Genomic DNA, 23,329 nt, shown 5'->3' on the forward strand with positions numbered 1-23,329 from the left:
CTCTGTGTTAATTGTAACCTATACTGTCCCTGTGTTTCATCATTTATCCATCTCTCTGTGTCTGCTGCGATGTTGACCCCTGACCCCTAAATTTTCTTCGGAGACATTCCTGAGTTCACCCTAACTAAAGGCCGATTCACAAAGAGCACAACAAGATGCTACAACAAAACAATGCATCCCTATGGAATCCACGTGTGTGTGTGTGTGTGTGTGTGTGTGTGTGTGTGTGTGTGTGTGTGTGTGTGTGTGTGTGTGTGTGCTTGTACAACTATCTTTGTGAGGACCAGTTTGAGTTTTAGACCATTGGAGTGAGGTCAAAGAGAGTAAAGTGAGGACATTTTGGCTGGTCCTCTCTATCTGAGAGCCTTCAAAGGCCTGTTTGAGGGTCAAGACTTGGTTTTCGGGATAAGGTTATAATGAGGTTAAGGGTCGGTTTAGGGTCAGGGGTCGGGTTAGGCACTTAGTTGTGATGGGTAAGGTTAGGGTAAGCGGCGCGAGATTGCATTGTGTCAACGAATGTCCTCATAAAGATAGATGTACAAGAGTGTGTGTGTGTGTGTGTGTGTGTGTGTGTGTGTGTGTGTGTGTGTGTGTGTGTGTGTGTGTGTGTGTGTGTGTGTGTGTGTGTAAAAACACCTGTCATATTGCTCACAGTTTGAACAGGCCATAATACAGCTTACACTGAAACCATCTCAACTTCCAGTTCTAACGCTGTATTTTATGTCATGTTGGATTTGCCATAATTATAAGATGAGAAAGTCAAAGGTTTGACTCTGAGCTGTTCGTGTCCCCACACTCAGAAAACATTTATTTCTATGGCAACTTTCAGATCGCCGAAATGGATCTATCTGTGTCTTTGCTGTTGATAGTATATCTACGTTAATTAACTTAAAATAAATTTGCTTTCACACATTTTTGAAGAACAAAGAAAGAGCACCAGGTGAAACTGACTAAAAATCAACGGTGCTGCACAAAATCATGGTCAAGTAGAAGGTGTTTCATAAAGTTTCTGAGTTTGAGAAAGACTTTAATGGTTATTAGATGTTGGAAACTCATAATTACAATAATTCGACCGTGACGTAAATGCACTACTGTATATAAAAAAACACCGGGTATAAGAATAGAAGGGTAAAAGAGAAGGATTGACTGTCAGTTTTCCAGCCTAATTGTATAGGTGGCGTTTCCACAGATAATTGGTGCCATTGTATTTGGAGCACCGTGAGGTTTGTTACTGATTCTAGATCTGCACTGTTGGATGTATTTGCTCAGATCGACTGCAAGTGGCGTAAAGTGTATGTATAAACTTCACCTGACAGTCTTGCTGTGTCAGGCCATTTAGCATTAGCGCTAGCACGAGTTGTCTGAGGAAATACACACCAAAATCCTGCAACACCGCAAATATTTGTTGATGAGATTCTCGTGGGCTTGAAGGAGAGCAAGCCTGATGTTCATCCTTGTAAACAACACTCATGATTTGAACAAATATCAAATATTTCAATGCAGATGCAACAAATGGTAACACTTTTGATAGTCCACTTTCAATTTTGATAGTCCACTTTAGACATTCTACTATAAGTAACTTTGCTAATACATGTCAGCTAGCAGTCATTAGAGTATTAGTAGACTGTCTGCTTAATATCTGCTAACACTTTATTTTGATGCTCCACCAACAGACCTTCTATTGATTGTAAGTGCATTTGCATCTACATATCAACTTATTCTACTAACCCGAACCCTAACCTAACAGTCTTCTAATACTCTAATGAGAGTTAGTTTGACATGTAGTTGCAAAGTTACTTATAGTTAGTAGAATGTCTAAATTGGAATATTGAAATAAAGTGTAACCCAACATATTTATTAAAGTTCATTGCATGCTTAATCTTATATTGCAGAATGAGTAATGTCATATCATTATATCTTGTTTATTTTTTGCTGGGAATGCAACAAAAAATAACCAATAAATATTAAATGGCATAGCAAAAACTGCACATTCCTACTGTGCAGGGTACTTAATATCATACGCCGAGTCTTGCATGGAAATATATGCAGTTTAATTACTGAACTTTGTTATCATGTGAAGTAGCTATAGTAAGTGGTCATCTCCATTCACTTTCGCATAAACAACTGCATATCAATAGACATGTAAGAATTCATTGAAATGTGTTCAAACTGAAGGAAAGCAATAAATCTGTTTTCATATTCATTTGTTGAATGAAAATGTGAATAACCTGTTTGTTTGGAGATGGCACTTGTAATAGCATGACACAATTAGCATGACAATATGTTGCTGACATGAAAGCTCACATTGTCGCATAAACCAAGCCGCTAATGGCAACATATACTTGATAATGCATTTCATTAACAGGAATAATCACATTAGCAAAACACATATTCATTAAAACTGACTAGCAGAAAAACTGCATATAGATACAGTTTGTTTAATATAGCAATGTGAAATGCAGAAGAGCTTCTGAAGATATGAGTTATTAGATGTAATTATGGAGCAGGATATCTGTACAGTTCAGAGCATCAAACCCAAAGCGAGATGGAAACTCAAATAAGAACTAATGGGACTAGTGAAGGGGCCTCTGTTAATTAAGACTGAACGTCTCTTTTATCATCTCATCAAGGTTCCTCTAATCATAGTCTCCGGGCGATCTCATTCGCTGTCATTACGCGCTCCGTGATGCATGCTAATTTGAAATGCATTCTTATCAAAACTCTGTTGTAATGGTCTGTAGGTCATTGACCCTTGTTTTGAGCCACTTGTTGGGCACCGTTGTGTTTTTCCCTGTGGATTCCTTCCTATAAAGGTCTCTATGTATTGTATTTGGTTACCAGACTCAATAACCAGTAACACTTTACAATAAGGCTCCATTAGTCAATATTAATTCACTAAAATTCCAACGCTTTATACAAGACAGATTGTTTCAAAGCAGCTTTACAGAGATAAACAGGAGAAAAAATGAATTAGTAAATGTTGAAATTAACATTAACTAAGAAAAATAAATACTTTAGAAGTATTTTTCATTGTTAGATCATGTTAAAGGTGCACTATGTAACTTTTCTGTTCAAAATTGTGTTGAATATTGCGTACTTTAATATTACATATATGTTATATATGTTACACAAAAAGAATTAATTAAAATCTGAAGTGTTTATACAGTATATGCATATGTGTAGGTGTGTGTTGTGTGTTTATACATGTTCTGTTATACTGTCAATGTTTTGTGAATGAACCCATTATTTAATTAGCATGTACTCTCAACAGATCTTGGCAGATGTGTGTTGTGATCATTTTTATACTCATGCTTGTGCAGGTCATTAGTCATGTAGAATGAGGACAACAAATATATAGATATGTAGTAGGACCAAAAATGGTCTCCTATTTACACGTCTGTGAATCATGGTGCAGATTGATATGGAGTTCAGTCTTCCATGAAATCACATGCTCCATTGGGCTTCAATCGCTTCGCCTGATTCGTAAACTTTTAATCATTCGGATCTGAAAGGAGGCGAGCCGGATACTTTAGTTAAAGGGTTAGTTCACCCAAAAATGAAAATTCTGTCAGTAATTACTCTCCCTCATGTTGTTCCAGCCCCGTAAGACTTTCGTTCATCTTCAGAACACAAATTGAGGCCCCGTTTACACTAAGGGAAGATGCAGACATTTCCCTGCGGTTTGGCCTCTCATTTACACGAAAACCCCGTTTTGATCACAGAAAACGATTATTTCCAAAGTGGAGATTTGTCAAACGTCACATCATGCGCCAGAAAATGCTTAGGAAGTCGCTCATGTTATTCATTGTTGTCGATTCTGAGGATTCTGATTGGCTTGCATGGCTTTATCCTTCTCCCTACACTGCCGCCCATAGGTTTGGCATAGTTATGATGGCGCTCGATGGCGTATTTATGTGGGTTGATTTAAATGACAACTTTTTTGAAAATGATGTTGTGTGCACAATGTTATTATTGAAAACGGAGGGGGGGGAAAGATATTTTTGATGAAATCTGAGAGCTGGATCACTCCATCATACGCTGCAAGGTAATTGATATCTGGCATCCCAGAAAAGTTAGTAAGGACGTTAAAATAGTCCAAGTGACTACAGTGGCTCAACCTTAAAGGGATAGTTCGGCCAAAAATGATATTAAACCCATGATTTACTCACCCTCAAGCCGTTCGAGATGCATATGTCAATCATTTTCCAGACGAACACATTTTCAGTTATTTTAGAAAATGTCTTAGATCTTTCAGTGGTTATAATGTCAAGTTATGGGGTCCACCTCCTTCAAGTCCCAAAAATGTTCATGCATCCTTCACAAAAGTAATCCATCCGGCTCCAGGGGGATAAACAAAGGCCTTCTGAGGGTAATCCGTGCGGTTTTGTCGTAAAAATATACATATTTAAAACTTTATAAACGAAAATAACTGGCTTCCGGTCGCGGTCGACGCACGTTCACGGGAGATGGATGCCGGCGTATGACGTAGGATTTAGCGTAGGAAGCGTTGTGACGTAGAACGAACGCGACAGCGTAGCCAGAGAGCAGAGCAAAACAAAACTCCACTCAGGATTTCCGCGATTGAAAAAACGTGCATTAAAAAGAAAATGTCGGAGGATTTTGATATTAGAGAAGAGGATATTGAGTTCTACGTTTTACGTCACAACGCTTCCTACGCTATGTCCTACAAAAAAAAAATCATTTTTGGCCGAACTATCCCTTTAAGTTTATCAAGCGACGAGAATACTTTTTTGCGCAAAAATAACAACTTTTTTTTTTTTGTACGGTTTTACAATATAAATTAAATTACAGGCTTGAATACATTTTCTTATTGTAAATTATACTTTTTATTATTCATTTGTGGGATCAGTGTTGACTGAGAAATATATTCATTTTGTTTTTAATGTTTCAGCAGTTGAAAGTTTCATTTGTGTTTTAAAGGTCCCGTATTATGCCCCTTTTCACAAGATGTAAAATAAGTCTCTGATGTCCCCAGAGTGTGTATGTGAAGTTTCAGCTCAAAATACCCAACAGATCATTTTTTACAGCATGTTTAAATTGTCATTTTTTGGGGCTCAGAAAAACGCTCTGTTTTAGTGTGTGCCCTTTAAATGCAAATAAGCTGCTGCTGCCGGCACAGGGGGCGGAGCTTCATGAGCTCGCGCACAGTCTCTCAGGACAGTTTCATCTCACGGAATGATGATAATATCAGAAACTCTCAGTAACGGTGTTCAGTTCGAGTCGGACAATAATGCCTACAGAGTCAGAGTGCTGTATAGAGATGAAACAGGTATGGTTTAGTAGTTTAATTACGGTTATTATAACGTATTTGTCATCTGCTTGTATGTATCCATTATTTATTAATAGCCTACAAGTCTGCTGTCTGAATGATGATCAAACATATACTGATGAGTTTAATAAAGTTTATTGTACATCACACAAAAGATGAAGCGTCAGTTTTACTTCAGAAAATCACCGTAAGAGCTGAGTAAACACAGTAAGTTATTAGAAGTGCGCAAGTACATAAACGAATTTCGGTAGAGTTGAGGGAGCATTCCTGTGGGCGGAGGTTAATCAAAAACGGTTCTAGTGACGTCATTAAAGAAGGAAGTAGAGGGATGTAGTCCAAACGAGCTGTTCGATGTAGTCGACTTCTGTTAAATAAAATATCTCGCTTGGCATTGAACTTTGAGCTTTAGCATTTTACAGATATTATTTATGCTCTAACAACAACATTACACACTAACTAAAGTTTGAAACATGGGATCACGAAAAACGGGACCTTTAAAATATTGGACATTATGCTACTATTTTGAATGAAAACTGAATTTATGAATATTATGCAAATGAACAAGGTGCCTTTCTCTCTCATTGGTATTTTAAAGTCTAGTAATATGAATATAATATGATTAATTTAAATTATGGGCAATCCAAATCTGCCTATGAGTGAAATGAGTCGTGATTTTACACATCAATTAGCATTGTAATTAGGCACTGGTGTGATTAATTGCGGAGTTACAGAAAGCAAGGAGCCAATGATCTTTATAATGAACTGCCAGACATGAAATCAACCACTGACTGAGAAGACCATCGTAGGTTATGAGTTAGGCAAATCAATTAATGTTCTTATAGTTATTTGGCCAATGGGTGAAATCACCTGCCTCAATTATCTTAGTGTGGGAACAACTGTATATATATATATAAAAAAAAAAAAATCATGAGATAATGCTGTGAAAACACTCAAAGCGGCACATTTTAGGATAACTAGAAGTTTATATTGAAGTTTATTTCTATCTTGGATTCTAAATCATTCAAAACAGACTAAACGCATTGTGAAACTGATTTTCTTACTCAGTATTTTTGTCCTTATGTTTTTCTGTGCAATATCTAAACATACTTAAATCCAGATAAGTTTACTTGAGATGCAAAATGACTGAAAAATGCATCAAAATCAAATGAGTTTGTACTTAAACAAGAGCAAAATGTCTGCCAGCGGGGTCTGAAAAATCATCTTGTTTCCCCTTTGAAGTAACTTTATTTTTCTGACCCCATTCATTGGCAGATATTTTTGTTCTTGATTTAAGTATAAACTCACTTAATATTTCAGAAAACAACACTCAATATCTTAAGTCACTTTGCCTCTCAAGTAAATATATCTTGATTTAAGAATGTTTAGGGATTTTTACTGGAAAACAAGAAAGTAAATGATGTTTTGCATTGTGTCAAAAAACTCAGCATTCCATTTGATTTGAGTGGACTAAACATACGGCTGCAGTTTCTCGATTAATAGAATTTTAATGAAACTTCCCGCGTGATCTGGTCCCGAGGGCCGCACTTATGATCTGAGAATGTATGAGCTCAAGTAAAAAGCGCTGAACTCCAAAGGTAGTTAAATTTCTCACTTCAGTGACTTTATTAAATCAGTTTCATGGTGAGCTGCTATTGAAGCTGGAGAGCGATTTTCCCAAAGCGGTTCATGCTCACTCTTAGCTTTTGGTGGAATGGAAAGTTTTCTTTTGCTATTTTAAGAAGGTAAGCAAATTCGCCATAATTTATCGGTAGAGTGGGCATGGAGTTATCTAGGACAGGTATAGTTCTGAAAGAAATACGGTTTAGGTAATTTAAAAATGCTCTTGCGTGCAATGTAGACAGTTTCATTGAGAACTGGAGCACTGGTTTGCTTCCTTGTCTCGAGTTGCTCATTTGCAGTGCAGACAGGGAAGAGGCATCTGGATCCTCAAAACAAGCCTGGGTTATGGTTGGGGGCCACTGATAAGCTCACGGGGGGCCAGATTTAACCCAAGGGCCTGACTTTGAGTACTACTGATGTATTGGTTTGAGATTTCTTTAAAGCATCACACCAGCATATACAGTAGATATTTTCCAAAGGAACTGGAGTGCAAAAAGTTCTTGGACCTTGAAAAGGTTCAGAATGGAGAATCATTAATGATAGGTTTTTGTACTTTCATGTCAAATTATCTACAAATATAAAAAATCTGCGACTATTATTAGATATACATGTAAATATAAAAGTGTGATGTTATTTTTGAGATGCTTTTAGTGTAAATAACTACAATTGTGCTTTTTCTCAGTTTCTCATCTCCAAAAATAATTGATGTTGCTTGTTTTTTGATGCATAAAATTAAACTGATGTAAATCAAAGTTCATGCATACTGACACATAAACAGTTTTTGCATCATCTATTTGTAATGAAGATAAATATGGACTTGTCTGTAAATATATTTCTTGATGCATGATTTAGAATGATCTACTGTAAATTCTAAATCTAATTCCAGAAAATGATCTAAACTGAGGCGCTGCCCTGTCCACATTTCTTTATACATGACTTAGAATGATCTAAATTCTAAATCTAAATTACAGAAAATAATTGGCTGAACTGAATTAACTGGCCTGGTTCACCAAGCAAGTCTGATTGGTTTCGTAACGCCCTTTGTCAAAAGCTGTTAAAGCTAATCTTTTGCATGTTACAAAAATGCAATTTTGGATTATAAAAATAAAAATAAAAAGAAGTCTGATTTGAATGCAGGTGTCCTTGCATGCCATTTCTTTTCTTTTTCCAGGTCATCTCGCCTAGAGCAGAAAGTAAGCCACTTGCATGTGTTTGAAGCCTAAATCTGAATTAGTGAAAATTAGTAACGCATTCTGCGGAGCCTCTAAAGGGACATGGCCGGGCTTGCTGCTGTTTTTGTTTACATTACAATACATCAGATTTCACTCATCAAGTGAAGGAGAGATGACTGACAGGATGATGGCGGAGGATTTGAGCTACAGATCCTAAACGTCATTGACAAATATCGTTATGTGTGCACGCATTCAATAGCGATTTCAATACCCCCGTATTGATGGCGGCTCCCTAATGCCCACAAATTATATACAATATAATTACCTACATAATTGTGAGAGAATGCAAAAGCATATTTTTTCCTCCAATCTCATATAGTGTATCAAGTAATTAAACACACACCTAACACATTACATTGTTTTTGCGAGTAACTAGCAGTTCCCTGGTCTCTGGAGCTCCAGTAGTGACAGGAGTTGACACACACAACTGCTGGAAGTCTTCCTTTAGCTCAGTGTGTAGGATTGTGACAACAGAGAAAATTGCAGCATTTATTTTAGGCCCGAATCTCAGAGGGTCTCAAAGACAGAAGCTACAGTAAGACATGCTCCCGTCTCATTTAAAGCCATTTGCACTACAACAAACCCTTGAACGATCTAATCTAGGAAGCTACACTTTCCCCAATCAAACCTCAAACTGTGCATTTAAAGAACAAGCACTTTCAAATACACGTTTTCAGCATCGCAGAGGATTACAGATCATCCATCAGGGAAAGTGAGGAATCCCCCAAGCGCTCACGTCCAGGGTCTACCGCAAAACCTGAGCACTCATGAGAGAGAACGGGAACGAGCCGAACAGGGTCCCATCGAGACCACTTATCCGGCGGGCCGGGGTTCAGAAGGGCACGCGGGAGTTGTGTATAGCGAAGCACGAGTCCACATGTGCCCGTTCTGCTACCAAAAGTCTTCAGTCGCCACACAGAGAGAAACTAGATAGCAAAAGTCTAGGCCACGCTTAAGAGGAAGCTATTTTTGGGATGCTGTGTTTCAGGGTTGTTTGTTACTGTGGGACACTTTCTGTTATGCAACGAGGTGAACATTTGTAATGTTTTGCCAGATGTGAATTATGCATTATGACACTTTAAATAAATGATTATGCATAATAATGCTGTTCTGAATCCCTGTATTAATTGTATTGCACTGAAACAGGTGCAAACATCGTCATCGTACTGTAAGTCTAGGGTCATGGTAGTCTTGCATTGCCAGACTGTCAGCAAAAAGTCTGATTATTGTGGCCAAGAAATGCAGAACTAGACTGGTCAGCATGTAGAATATATTTTGCACATATTACAAAGCATAAAACCCAATTTAAAACCTTCTGGCATTATTTTTAAAAAACGCATCATCGATGATCTGACCCAACGCTATCTCACGACCAATTCGTACGAATGATAAAAAGTTGGCTAATTCGTACTAATTCGTACGACCTCACTCGTACGAATTTGTACGATTTGTCTAAACCCACGTGATGGGTAGGTTTAGGGGCAGGGTCAGGGGTAGGTCATTCGTATGAATTCATACGAATTGGCCAATTCGTAAAATATGTACGATTTTGCAAAAAACGTACTAATTCGTACGAGTCAGGTCGTATGAATTCGTACGAATAAGCCACCTCGTAGAATTTGTACGTTTTCCCGTGAGATCGGGCTCTCTGACCTCGAAAGTCAACCCAATATTCTTACAGATTTGTTTTAAACAATGTGTACTCCCTAAAAATACATATTTAAAATGTTAATCTTCTTGGAAATTGAAACATTAACAACACGTCTTGTACTAGCTGCTTACTAAATGCATTCTACACTCTAGAGTAAAGCAAAGGGCACAAATTTAATATGAGAGACTTTTCCATATTGATTTTTGAGAGGTTTTGCATTCATTTTGAAGTACGCATTGCATTATGTTTTAGAGTTAAAGGAAATGTCAGTGAACTTAATTGAGAACGTCCTGGGAGAAAAGGACCCATTCTTTTTCCATTTGTCTACAGATTGTTTTTTTTCTTTTTTTTCTTTTAGTGTCGAATGAGAATATTTTCTCTGATTAGATAAGGTTAATCAGTGTGTGTTTGCACTAACAAACATAATTTAATCAGTTTGTAAACTGTTTGACTGTAGAAAAAGTTGACAACAAGTTGGTTGGGCTCTGATGCCAGCTAAAGGCTGTTGGCTTTATATACTTCCTGTTTCAACAGGAAATGCTTTAACGTGGGAAAGAAAACTAGTTTTTCACTTTGGGGAACGTGAAGAGGGGGACTTTGACAGGCGTGCGCTCTATCGAGAGATATCAAACAATCATCCGCCCTCGAGTGCTGCAGGAACCACGGAAAATATAGTTTTGTTTCAGGCTGCTTATGTGCTCGCTGAACTGTATCGACCCAGAGGAGCGTTTCAATTATCTTTCAAAGTGATTCTTCAGACATGGCCGCAATTTGCATATCGGGCAGAGCCATCTATAGAGTCAAAGCAGGTTAAAAAAGAGCGTGTGTTTGTATTTTTTCTCATGGCCTGTCAAGCGTACTCGAGAGGGAACGGCAGCTTCGGTTTTGCTCTGAGTTTAAAAGCTCACCTGATTTTAAATACGCGACAGCACTCGGTGGAGCCATGCAACAAGTCCTCATAATTCTCTAGTAAATATTCTCTGTGTTTTCCATTATTCAACACTGTGCTAAATTATTAAAATGCAGTGATCTTTGTTTCGTGTCCTACACACCCACGGCGCAGTTGCTTATTTATCTTCAAGGTGACATTTTTTCCATTGAAAATGGAATGGAATAAGCGAGGAGGGAATTTGAGTTTGTCTTGTGTTGTCGTGATGGATAAACATGTTTCCCGCTTCAGGTCAGATAATTGAATTAATGTAAATTTGGCTGATTTATAGTCATCCGAGCTCTTATTCTAACCTTGGGATTTCCTCCAGATCAGCCAGTTTACGGTGAAGTCGAGCTCAGTGGTGTTTCTTCAACTTCAAGCACTTTTATTTTGCCTGGGTTGATTTTTATTAATAATAACAGATTTCCATTTTCACATTGAATGTATTCATAATTTATAATTTATACTTTTCAATGTCTTTTGTTAAATTTTATCGTTTTAATCTAGTTACAGATTCAGACTTTGAGTCTTAAAATATGAAAATAAATAATAAAAATATAATTTTTTTAATCTAAACAAAGTGTGGGATTGACATAAGCCATTTAACAATTTATCATGTAAAGATTCCTTATTAAATACTCAGTTATTATAAAAATGTTTTTTACAAATATGGATTTCCCACCCTAATAATGCCTTATAATGTTTGTTTGTTTGTTCCCCAATTTAATTGTGCATTATTTCTAAGCAAATCAAACATGTGGCCAAAAGCGATGTCCAGAGGGGATATTTGTTTTAATGACCCTAGAAGTATGAGGAAAATAGTTTACATATATATTTTAATATTTTAAATATGAGGGAAGAACAAAACACTAATACTGGTTAAAAAAATATTTTTCTGACAAAATTATTTGGCAAAGAAAGACAAACTACAGCTTTTATTTTACTATGCAAAAAAAAAAAAATTAGTTATTAATATTTTCTTGGTTCTCTCATGTGTTCATAAATTCATTGTATGCCACCCTTGACAAAAATTATGTCAGCACAATCTGGCATGTTTCATTACGTTATTATCACAAATAAGACTATCGAGTCCAAGCACAACTACGCAATACGCAGACAAAACGCTTTTTAATAGTATTTGAATAAAGGGTGAAGATGTCAATTTTCCTAGGCCAGACATCACTTGTATACAGTATATAGTTCAAGGTTAGTGTACAAATGAAACAAACCAGTAAGAGTTTCTTTTAAGAGTTTCTTTTCTAATAGTCCACATGGCCAAATGTGCCCATGAAACACGCTTATATGCATTCATAAATAATAGATGCCTTTAATAATTGAATCTAATTCAAGTGTGATTATATGTGTTTCACCCTTTTCTCCTCTATCTAAAATATCCGTTTCATCTCTGCAAAGTTTCTACGCTTGGGGAGCCTCTTCGTTTTAATTATGATTTAATTTCATAGTAATTTAACAGAAAGGTCTTGTCCTAAACGATCTCCCAGAGCTCTGGGGCCCGTGTGCGTGTTCAACACGCTCAAAACACATGATCAAGGGTGGCCGCAATTCATCATGGTCACCAAAGGACTGCGCTGACAGACTGAGGCTCACGTCACGTCTGAGTGACGGGCCAGAGATCACAGACAGCTTTGATCATTCATAGAGCGCAAACACCACAGAGTTTACGCTGGGAATCCATTGATTTAAATGGAAATGTTGCATTTCAAGGATGTAGATGTAAACGTAAGAGTTTGAGACAACTGAGCACTGCAAAAAGTGTTTTTCCACCAGTAAAAATATAGAAACTGAACTGTTTCTCTCTCTCTGATGGGTTAACTGATGTTAGTCAGGTTCATTGGTAAAGACAGCTGTTGTCTGAGATCTTTTATTAGCCCTCAGTTTGTGGCTTTCCAGCAGTTTTGCCAACTTACCGACTTTGTCTCTAGATTTAGCAACTTTTCAGTACACTTTCAAAAAAGGTCTGTTGGTTAACATGTGCTATAACATACTCGTTCCGTTGTCTGATAGAAAATATGTAAATGAGAACAGCTTTATTGGACATTTGAATATACTATAATAAATACAGTACGGCTTAGCAGAGAAAACTATGGAAGCTTGTTTCTGCCACAGAATAAAAATGAAAAAGTTAATTTTCTCTCAATTCTGACTTTTTTTTCTCAGGATTATGTGATATAAAGTCACAGTTGCAAGTTATAAAGTCAGAATTACGTGATATAAAGTCTCAATTGTATGTTGTAGTCAGAATTGATATCAATTCTGGAAGCGATTTGATGGCAATTCAGAATTGCGAGATATAAACTTGCAATTGCGAGAGAGAAAGTCAGAACTGCGACTTTATATCATGAAATTCTGACTTTATAACTCACAATTGTGAGATAAAACGTCACAATTATCTTTTGAAATGTTTTATTCCATGGCAGAAACAAGCTTCCATAGAAAACAGATGTAAAGTGCCGACATTTGGCCAAACTGCTAAGATTTAGAGATTTCCCAAGCAGACTTCAGCTACTCTCCGTTGAAAACACTTGGCAAAAGAGAGATTGATATTTTTTTTTTTTTGTGATGGCATTGAAGGCATGGTTGTGATTCATTGAATCTATTGAAAGTGTGTGATTTTGAGTGTTGTGAAAAATGAGAAACCAAGAGGAAGGACTTGTGTTGTTCTTTTAGTTTTTTGTACTTTTTGAGTCTGCACTTTATCTGTATTTGTACTAGGATTACAAACGTCTGTTTTGACCATCCTCAAACTGGATCTTTAAGAGTCCTTCAATCAGGACCATCCCAATCTTCAATAAGTCCTTCAATGGTGTCACACAACATCTGTCCACCTCAAAGCCCAAACAACATGATGTGGTGGGAGCTGTATTCCTTGACCTTAAAAAGGCTTTCGATACAATCAACCATAGTTTGCTTTTAACTTAAATGTCATCTTTTAATTTCTCTACTGAGGCAGTGCACTGGTTTGCATCCTATCTTCAGGCTAGAGTGCAGTGTGTTAAAGTTGCCCAGGAAAAATCCTCACTCTTGAACATAGACTGTAAAAAAAGATGGACGACGCCCCTTCGCTCTCTTCCATTGGTGAGAACTGAAGCCGATATGGCGCTGACATCTTGGAACTTCGATCTCGGGACCAGACCTGCGCAGTCGTGAGCAGGAAGTAAAGCCGCGAAATCAACGCCCCGCCCTCACTCTCGCAGACGCACTCTCCCTGAGTGCACTTTTTATAAAATGTATTGCAGTACGACAAGAGGCTTGTTAAAATAAAGTAAATACAATCTCCTCAGTCCTCCAAAGATCCCGAAAAAAATGTCCGTTGGTGCTTCAGTGACTACTTCGCTCAGAGAACCTGTCAATCACAGCTGTCAATCATGACGTTACACCACCATTTGAATAGCATCACGAAACTAACTAAAAACCAACTTATTTTAGAAACAGACACTTGAACTTACATCAGCGTGATAAAAACGAGAGCAAATGAAAGAAACCACCTTTGGAAAAAAGATATTTGAAGTGTAATTTAATTGTTTAGTTGGTCTCACGTCCCGTTGAATAACACGGGGAGGCGGGGCTTATGACCTATACTAGGACCAGTCACCGGGGGGCGATCGAGACGTTTTGGCTTCACTTTTCAGGGCTTGTGCGGCACGCTTGCTCTTGAACATCAAATTGGGCATACCACAGGGCTCCATACTTGGTCCTTTGCTGTTCAGTCTTTTTATAAATGACTTACCATTAAACTGTTCAGGTGCCAGCCTCCAGCTCTATGCAGATGATGCAGTTCTTTATGCACCTGCTAAGTCACCAGAGCTGGCTGCTGATGTACTGTCTGCATGTATGGCTGATGTCAGACAGTGGCTCAATCAAAATCAGTTGGTGCTAAATTTTACAAAAACAGTCTCCATGTGATTTTCTATTAAGAAACTGTGTGAAAGAGTGAAAGATTTAAAATTAACTTACAAAATGGAAAAATTCAATCTGTTACAGAATTTAAATATCTTGGATTGGTCATAGATCCTCAACATATAAAGAAAATCTCTAAAACCATACAAAGCAATCTTAACTGTTTTAATCAGAAATTACATACCAAACCAGGCAGCCCTGCTGTACATGCATGCTATGGTCTTTTCGCATATTTCATAGTGCATGACAGTTTGGGCGCAGGCAGCTCCGTCTGCAACAAAACACATTGGTTCACTTTACAATCGAGCAATAAAAATTATGGATAAAAAGCCAATCCGTTACCATCATTGTTACATCCTCGAGAAATATCATATATTAAGCTTTGAAAGCTTCAGTAATTTATGTTTTTTTTGTAAATAAATTTTCAAGTGTATTAATAATTTAGCACCCGAGCCACTTAGTAAATTTATTCAAAAACAGAACAGCAAAAGAGTTACCAGAAGCAGCATAAATCACAATACCATACTGTAGGACAAGCTTCGCACAGACAGCCGTTTCTGTTAAGAGCTGTAGGCTCTGGAATTCGTTACCATCTGACATTAAGGTCATATCTGACTTGAAAAAGTTCACCTCCAGGATTAAGTTGTGGCTAAAGGCAAACCAAAACTGTAACCATTATAACTACTACAGTAATTACTGAAGAAATGTGAATGTTTTCTATGTATCTGTTTTATAATGTACATAGAAATGCCCAACCAGGGACAGGAGATGAAAATTTGCATTAGCTATAAACTCTATATGCTGTGCATCAGTTACAGGCTTTGTACTGTATGGTCCCTGTTAAATAAATAAAAAAACATTAAAAGTTTTACACTTATATGATCCAGCTCCATTGAGCGTATAGATTCTGCCCACGTTAACCTTGGACAGGTCTGTGTGCTAAAGCTTTCAAGTCAGTTCAATGCATTGAGAAGCTTTACATGATGTGAATGATTGTTTTTTCTCGTTTGGAGGTGACGTGCTGATTTCACTCCTGGTTTGTGTGGTTTGCCATGATATTAAGGGTGAAATGATTTCACATGCAGCTTGTAATGATTGACAGCTCAGTGGAAGAGTTGACTGCAAAAGAAAACTTGTGACAGTCCAGGTTTGACAACTCATCTACTCACACTAGCCTCCTTGTATTTATAATCGCAGTCTGCAAACTTTCCAACTTGCAGATTTGAAATTAAGACTGAAAGAGTTGTCGGAAGCTATGGTGTTGACGATGAAGTCACGAGATTGCCTACGTTTAGCTTTTACTCCTGCCGATTTTGTATTTAGGCTTCCCAAACGAACACAACATTTGAGGATTATCTCAAAATGTGTAAGAATCATAAACTTTTGTTGGTCACATATCTTATTTTCTGCATTAATTCAAATGCCAATGCAAAAATCTTATAGGCTTTTTGTTGAGGGAACCAAGGTGATGCAAACTTCCGGTTTGGCCAAGTCAAGTCATCTTCATTTATATAACGCTTTTAACAATGTAGATTGTTCCAAAGCGGCTTTACAGAGATACAAGGATAGTTTAATGTAACAGAGATTGTTTTGGCTTTATAGCAGTTCTTGAATAAAGTCATTTTCCAGCTAAAGTTAATTTGATTGATTCACTTCCGTCGCAACGATCATTAGTTATTAACTCAGGGGCCGCTAACACGACACCATTTTAAGAGGAAACTCTACACAGACTTTAAACGCGAAACCTGTGAGAGCGCTGATGGCGTGCATATGCGTATTACGAGTTCAGTCTATCGGTATGTGCGTTTGAATATGTGTGCGCAGGTTTGTAATTCCCTACAAACCAAGCCTTAAAAAACTACTTGTCTGGCCTTAACATTTTTGATACAGAATTGTGTCACTTCGGGGTAGATGCGCGAACCGAATTTTCTGTAGAGTGGGAAAGGGATCCTCCATAGGGAGAGATTAGTTAGCACTTCAGCACTGCGTTGGATCGGGTCCAGGCGAAGGTCCTTTGTCAGATCTGGATACGGCCTGGATCCGGCAGGCTGCGGGAAAACCTCGGGATAAACAAAAACACTAAAATTAGATTAGATGCCATTCTTCTTATGATGTAACGAGTACATCAGGATTTATGGGAAGTGTTCCCGGTTCCAGCTGACCTAATCTATGCAGCCTAACACTGAATTATAGAAGTCTATAATGCGTTACAGGTATGTGAATGCTAGGTCAAAGAGATGTGTTTTTAGTCTAGCTTTGAACTGACAGAGTGTGTCTGCTTCCCGGACCATGTTAGGAAGACTGTTCCAAAGTTTTGGTGCTAAATAGGAGAAGGATCTACCGCCAGCGGTCGATTTTGATATCATCACAGCAGTGCTGTATTTTAACATTGAAAAAACAAAGATGCACTTCATCTTTAATTCCATTCACAAGATGCATCACAAGATCACATCTGTGCCCGATCATTAGCAATCCCAGAAGAGGAACAGCTTGATAACCACGCGAAAATGACATGCATCCATTTTCTTAAAGAAGTTGAATTGTCCCATTCAATGCACTTCCCTCTAACAAACATTGTAAAACTTCCATTCCATTACAAAGGCGTGAGATAAGACGGTCCCTGTGGTCCATTTAACTGTGATTTGAAGTAACAATTCCCATCTGGATAGACAAATGTCTGTTAACTCCATTCACAGAATAACATCAGACGGAACAAAGCGCTGTCTAAGCTGGCGAGTATCATGGGACACGGATAAAACGAATCTGAAGGTAAATCTTTCACTTCTAAGCGGCTCAATAATGTATTCTCCCGAGAGTTTTGCAGACGCACTAAAGCATTCACATAGCGGGATGTCTCCTTTACTATATTCAATAATGCAAATTTTCTAAATGGGCCCTTCAGAATGGGAGTGTCAGGAATTTCCGTCCTGACATGAAATCATAACTGACCTCCTCTGGTCTGGCTCTATGTATAGCGCCATCATGAATTTTGCATTATGTTGAATGGCTCTCAAAGATATTGACTGACTGCAAGTGTAATTTGTCAGAACAGCGGATGTGAACATACATCAGTCGGGCCGGACCGGTGATCCGTCTTATCACGGGGGTTCTGATGGAGCGACGCAGGTGTCAGATTGACCAGACGACAAATTCGGTTAAGCCGGAATTAATGGGCAAGCGGGAAGATAGAAGCCTTCTGAATGAATACCAAATGTGGTCGCAGAGCATGCTGAATGGACTCGCTAATAATGTGAAAATGACCTTTGAGCAATCTCTCACATTAAGGGAAACAATTAAAATAGAACAATGTAGTTTTATAATATCCTACTGCAATGGAAATGTTCTTCCTTTGGTTACTGTAGCGAGTAACATGACCTCAGTACCCTGGTGCCAAATTGACAATTTTTCTTTTTTTATGGAATATTGCAGGGATATTATTGTAAATGATTTGTCTGTGCACATCTTATTTTATTACATTCACACGCCTCGTAATCTTGAATCAGAATGACTTCTCCTTCTTCTTGCAGTGACTTCTCTTCTCTGATGACGAGGGCGAGGCTATAACCTGTCACTCACATGAGATCAGCCAATAGCAAACCACAACCATCCAATCAATTCCAAGAGAAAATCAAGCCCCGCCCTACATTAGATTTAGTTCCAGAAGCCGTTTCACTCGTATGTACGTCGTCATATGGAGAAATATACAAGTGCAACTTCTGTTTAATGCTGACTTTAATAGATTATACAATTTTATACAAATAAAGCTGTAAAATATCTGTTCAACTGCTTGGTTACAAAAGTAGACTAAACTAGAGGAGACTTTTGCACAGGCAAGCACTGCTCACATTTTACTTTATACATTTGGCAAACACCTCAGGATATTCACTTTTTTTGTTGGTTTTATCAAAAGACAAACGATGAAATAATTTGTTGAAAAAAAAACAATTCAAGACATTTTCTCTGAAAATAAATCTTATTTTCTTCTGTTATCAATATAATGGCATTAAAATGCATTGAGATGATGTAGGTAGAATGTAAGCTTTAAAATGTGAAGACCTCCTGTTGTTTATCTTAAAGAGCTATTTCTATCTTTCAAAGCAGTTCATTTAGATGTCACCATGTTTTTAAGTTTTACTTTGAAGAACAAAAATTATACAAACATTCAGTGTCTGTCAAAATTTCATAGATTACTTTGGTGAGAATGTTTAATTGATTGGCTTAGCATGGAAATGGCAATGATGTCCTTGATGTCTGTTGTTTGTTATTGTGTTTTTGTCTTTCTGTATTTGATATGCAAAAAACCTCAATAAAGAGAATTATTAAAAAAAAGAAAATTTTGTGGGAAAAAGTTTTAAGAATATCTTACTGAGACAAAAAAATACAAAAACACTGCAGTGTTTGCCACTTTGTTAAGTCATGATGTTAGTAATACTGGGTCCAATCCTCCACTCGTTTCACCTGAGATTGAGTTGAGAATATTATAAATAGCATATTACACATTTAAGCTTTTATAAACTCGCAGTGTACAACACAGTCTCACCAATACACCAATATTTTAATGCTTTATAAAAGATGAATCACTGATGATAAAGGTTAGGATCATGATGTTTTGGTAGTATTACATCATCACATTATCGTTGTTTGCTTTTGGCGTGACGTCATACAAAGGATAAACTGCTCTATGAGTAGTGACCACGATATATTTGATCACACGTATCATGATCAGTTTTGATCCCCTTGTAATAAAAGCTGTATTGAAACAGATGCGGACGCATTCTGCTGGTCTGCGCACATAAGGAGCCCGTGATAGCGCACCTGTCTGGCCGTCTGAGACGGGACGAGGTCTTGCTCTGACAGCATTGGGCTAAAGAGCTGGAATCAGTCAAACCGCAGACACACACTCGATCTGGCTCGGATCAGAATCCTTCTTCTGAATGTTGTGGCTCAAATCAATAACAGCAGAGCAGAACATTCGCTTGGCAATATTTCATATTCCACTCCATAGCAGACTTTTGTTCTGCAGGATTGTTTGGATACAGGGGTATACTCTGGGTAGTGTCTGAACGACGCAGAGGGCTTGGCATGTTTTACAGAAAGCATTTTTATCTGAGAACAAACCTCTGAGTCTGATGCAGCATTTGACAGTTTTCAGTTGTTTATGAAGAACTGCATGTGTGAAGAATGATGGAGTTGGATTTAATGTCCTCTTTCGCTCAGAAATAAAACGCATAAAGACGTAATGGGCTAAAAACTTGTTGCATGTTGACTCCTAACGGGACATTTCAGCCCAAAATATATATATTTTTAATGTTGTTCCAGAATGTCTGATGTTCAAGTCTGACCAGTTAACTAAAAGTAAAACCATAAAAAAATTGATTTCACTTTATTTTGATGGTCCCTTTAACACATTCTGTTGACGTTAAGTACGTTACACCTGTATGTATAGCTAATTCTCATTCGAGTGTTAATAGAGTATTAGTAGACTGGTTGAGTTAGGGTTAGAATAAGTTGACATGCAGTTGCAAAGTCACTTAGAGTCAGTAGAAAGATATTAAGCACACAGTCTACTAATACTCTAATGAGAATTAGTTGACATGTAGCTGCAAAGTTACTTTTAGTGAACAGAATGTTCAAAAGGGACCATCAAAATAAAGTGTCACCAATTTTTTTTTATTTCAGCTAGTTGCCAAAGCAACATTTCTCTGTTTCATTTAGCTTACCTGGTGTAAAAAAAAAAAAATCTTATGGGTTTGGAATGCCATGCGGGTGAGTAAATGATTATTTTTGGGGAAAATGTACTGCATTGCTTTTAAGGAATGTTTTGAGAGAAACAAGACAAACTTTATATTAAAACACGACTGAGAACTCCATTATTTCTCCAGAGCAACAACTGTGCAATAACTCTTAACGTAAGTAAATGTAGATGAAGGTTTTAGCAACAGCCATTAATCGTCTTTTGCTTCATTCATCACGTTTATCTGTCCTGCTAAATATTCTCCATTTGCCTGAAAATAGCTGGTCATATAGGAGCAGAAGCTTTTGTTTGTGTTCTCTGAGGTTTGCACATCATCACATCTCTGATATCGATTCAGCAGTGTGAAATCCAAACATTCTCTCCACTACCGAAGATAATCTGTATGGTCTTGCTTTGTAGCCTATAAAATATAATGTTCTGAAAGCTTCAGCTAGTTTCTCCTAAACCGGCCCAAAAAAAGGTATATCAGACTCTTAAATGTGTGAATGTGATGAACTATGAACATGATCCACTTGTGCTTCACAGACATTAAAGTCACACAAAACTGTCTTTGAGATCTAATATTTTAGCATTGCAAACCTTTCTTCTTTTTGTGAATTTCGCTTTGGATCGAATGCATGTATTTAAGTGTGACCTACGCGGCCAGATATGTCTGGGTCACATATCTAGTCAGTGCTGGGTTATTACATGACAAAAATTGTAGATTGTAACATAATCCATTACATTACACATTGACTACTTTTTTTGATTACTTTTAAATTACTTTTGACTCATTAATCACATTAATTTGAACAGGATAATCTTGTACCATATTGATGCGAAAAAATACAAAGAGAAACAAAATATATTCCATTCTTTGTTATTAACAACATGAAGTGCATTAAATATTACATTTTGTCAGGGTTTCTCAGACTAGTGTTTGTGGGTTTAACAAAAACTATTGAGTAATTAAATCATACAAATTAAAAGAAACAGTTTTAAAAATGAAAACAATCAAATGATTTAATATTTGAAAAAATAATAATGTAGCCTACTGCCTTCGTGTGAATAACATGTAATTAATACAAAGCAACAGTAGTCTGAGTATTTTAAAACACAATATAATCTATTACAAGATCTTATTTTTTGGAATCTGATTTACTAAACCGTAAAAAACGGTTAGTTCCAGTCCTTGATTCTGATTGGTTAATAGCTGTGTTTTATTCACAATAAAACACGGTTTTGACCGCTTCACCCAAAGGTTATATGTATCACTACACAACACCCCTAGCAACCACTCTTAGCAACTTAAACACGTGTTCTCATTGATATTGTTCAATGATTGTGAGATAATGAGTAAGCGAGTGTAACCTACCTTTATTTACAATAGATATAGCATTTTCCTTAAGGTCAGTCCAATATTTGTAATAAAGAATCTAAATGAATGTCCGCAGCGATATCTTGTCCTTTTAACAGTTAAGCTGATTTTCCCGTGCCCTAGTCAGTTGTCCGTTGCGTCTTCTCTGTGTTCACAAGTTTCAGTCCTTTGCTTTCATTATAAAAGTCTTCTCTACTGACAGACTCACTCATAAAGACAGTCTTTGTCGCCATCTAACAGCGGAATAAACTTCTGTTGCTGTTCACGGTCAGAGTGGGACTATTTTTTCAAGCGATAGGAAGGCTTTTAGTGATTTTACTTCATGCAAGTTGTATTGATCCATATTTTTTTTGCTTTAATATTTGTATTGTGTGGTAACCTATAACAAGCCGTTTTGGCTTTTTAGCTAAATTGTACCCAGCGTTACTCGTCGTAATTGCATTTTTACTAGTAATAATTAAATTTGAGAGCTCTACAATTCAATTATTACTAGTAAAAATTACAATTAGAGAGCTCTCATTCAATTATTACTAGTAAAAATTACAATTAGAGAGCTCTCTTATTCAATTATTACTAGTAAACATTACAATTAGAGAGCTCTCTTATTCAATTATTACTAGTAAACATTACAATTAGAGAGCTCTCTTATTCAATTATTACTAGTAAAAATTACAATTAGAGAGCTCTTATTCAATTATTACTAGTAAAAATTACAGTTAAAGAGCTCTCTAATTCAATTATTACTAGTAAAAATTACAGTTAGAGAACTCTACAATTCAATTGTTACTAGTAAGAATTACAATTACAGAGCTCTCTAATTCAATTTTTACCAGTAAAAAAAAAAATTAAAGATATGTATAATTGCAGAGCTCTGTAATTGAATTAAATTGCATTCTTAGTAGTAACAATTGAAATAGACAGCTCTCTAACTGTAATTCTTACTAGTAACAATTCAGTTGTAGAGCTCCGTAATTAAAAATGAATGGAAATCAATGGAGACATATGACTAGTAAAAATTCATTTGTAGAGCTCTCTAATTGGAATTGTTACTAGTAAAAATTTAATTAGAGAGCTTTGTAATTGGAATTGTTACTAGTAATAATTGAATTAGAGAGCTCTCTAATTGTATTTTTACTAGTAATAATTGAATAAGAGAGCTCTCTAATTGTATTTTTACTAGTAATAATTGAATAAGAGAGCTCTCTAATTGTAATTGCTATAAGAATTGAATTGTAGAGCACTCTAATTGAATTCTTACTAGTAAAAATGCAATTATGACGGGTAACGCTGGGTACAATTTAAGCTAAAACGGCTTGCCATAGTATCGTGAATACATCACGACTGAAGGGGTTACTCAGCTTCGCGTCGTGCCTAACAACGCCCTTCAGCCGAGACTTATGCACGATACAGCACAGCCTCTGGTACCTTATTACTTACTGTACATGAAATCTACCCAGCCCTGCATCGGGTCTCTTTGAATGTTTGACTTCTCACAACAGCCTCTCAGATAATTATAACTTTTCCATTTCACCAATTATCTGTTCATTTGGAACAAAAACAATGCAACTTCCACAG

The sequence above is a fragment of the Scardinius erythrophthalmus genome (assembly GCF_964197995.2).
Source record: "Scardinius erythrophthalmus genome assembly, chromosome: 12".
Lineage (NCBI taxonomy): Eukaryota > Metazoa > Chordata > Actinopteri > Cypriniformes > Leuciscidae > Scardinius > Scardinius erythrophthalmus.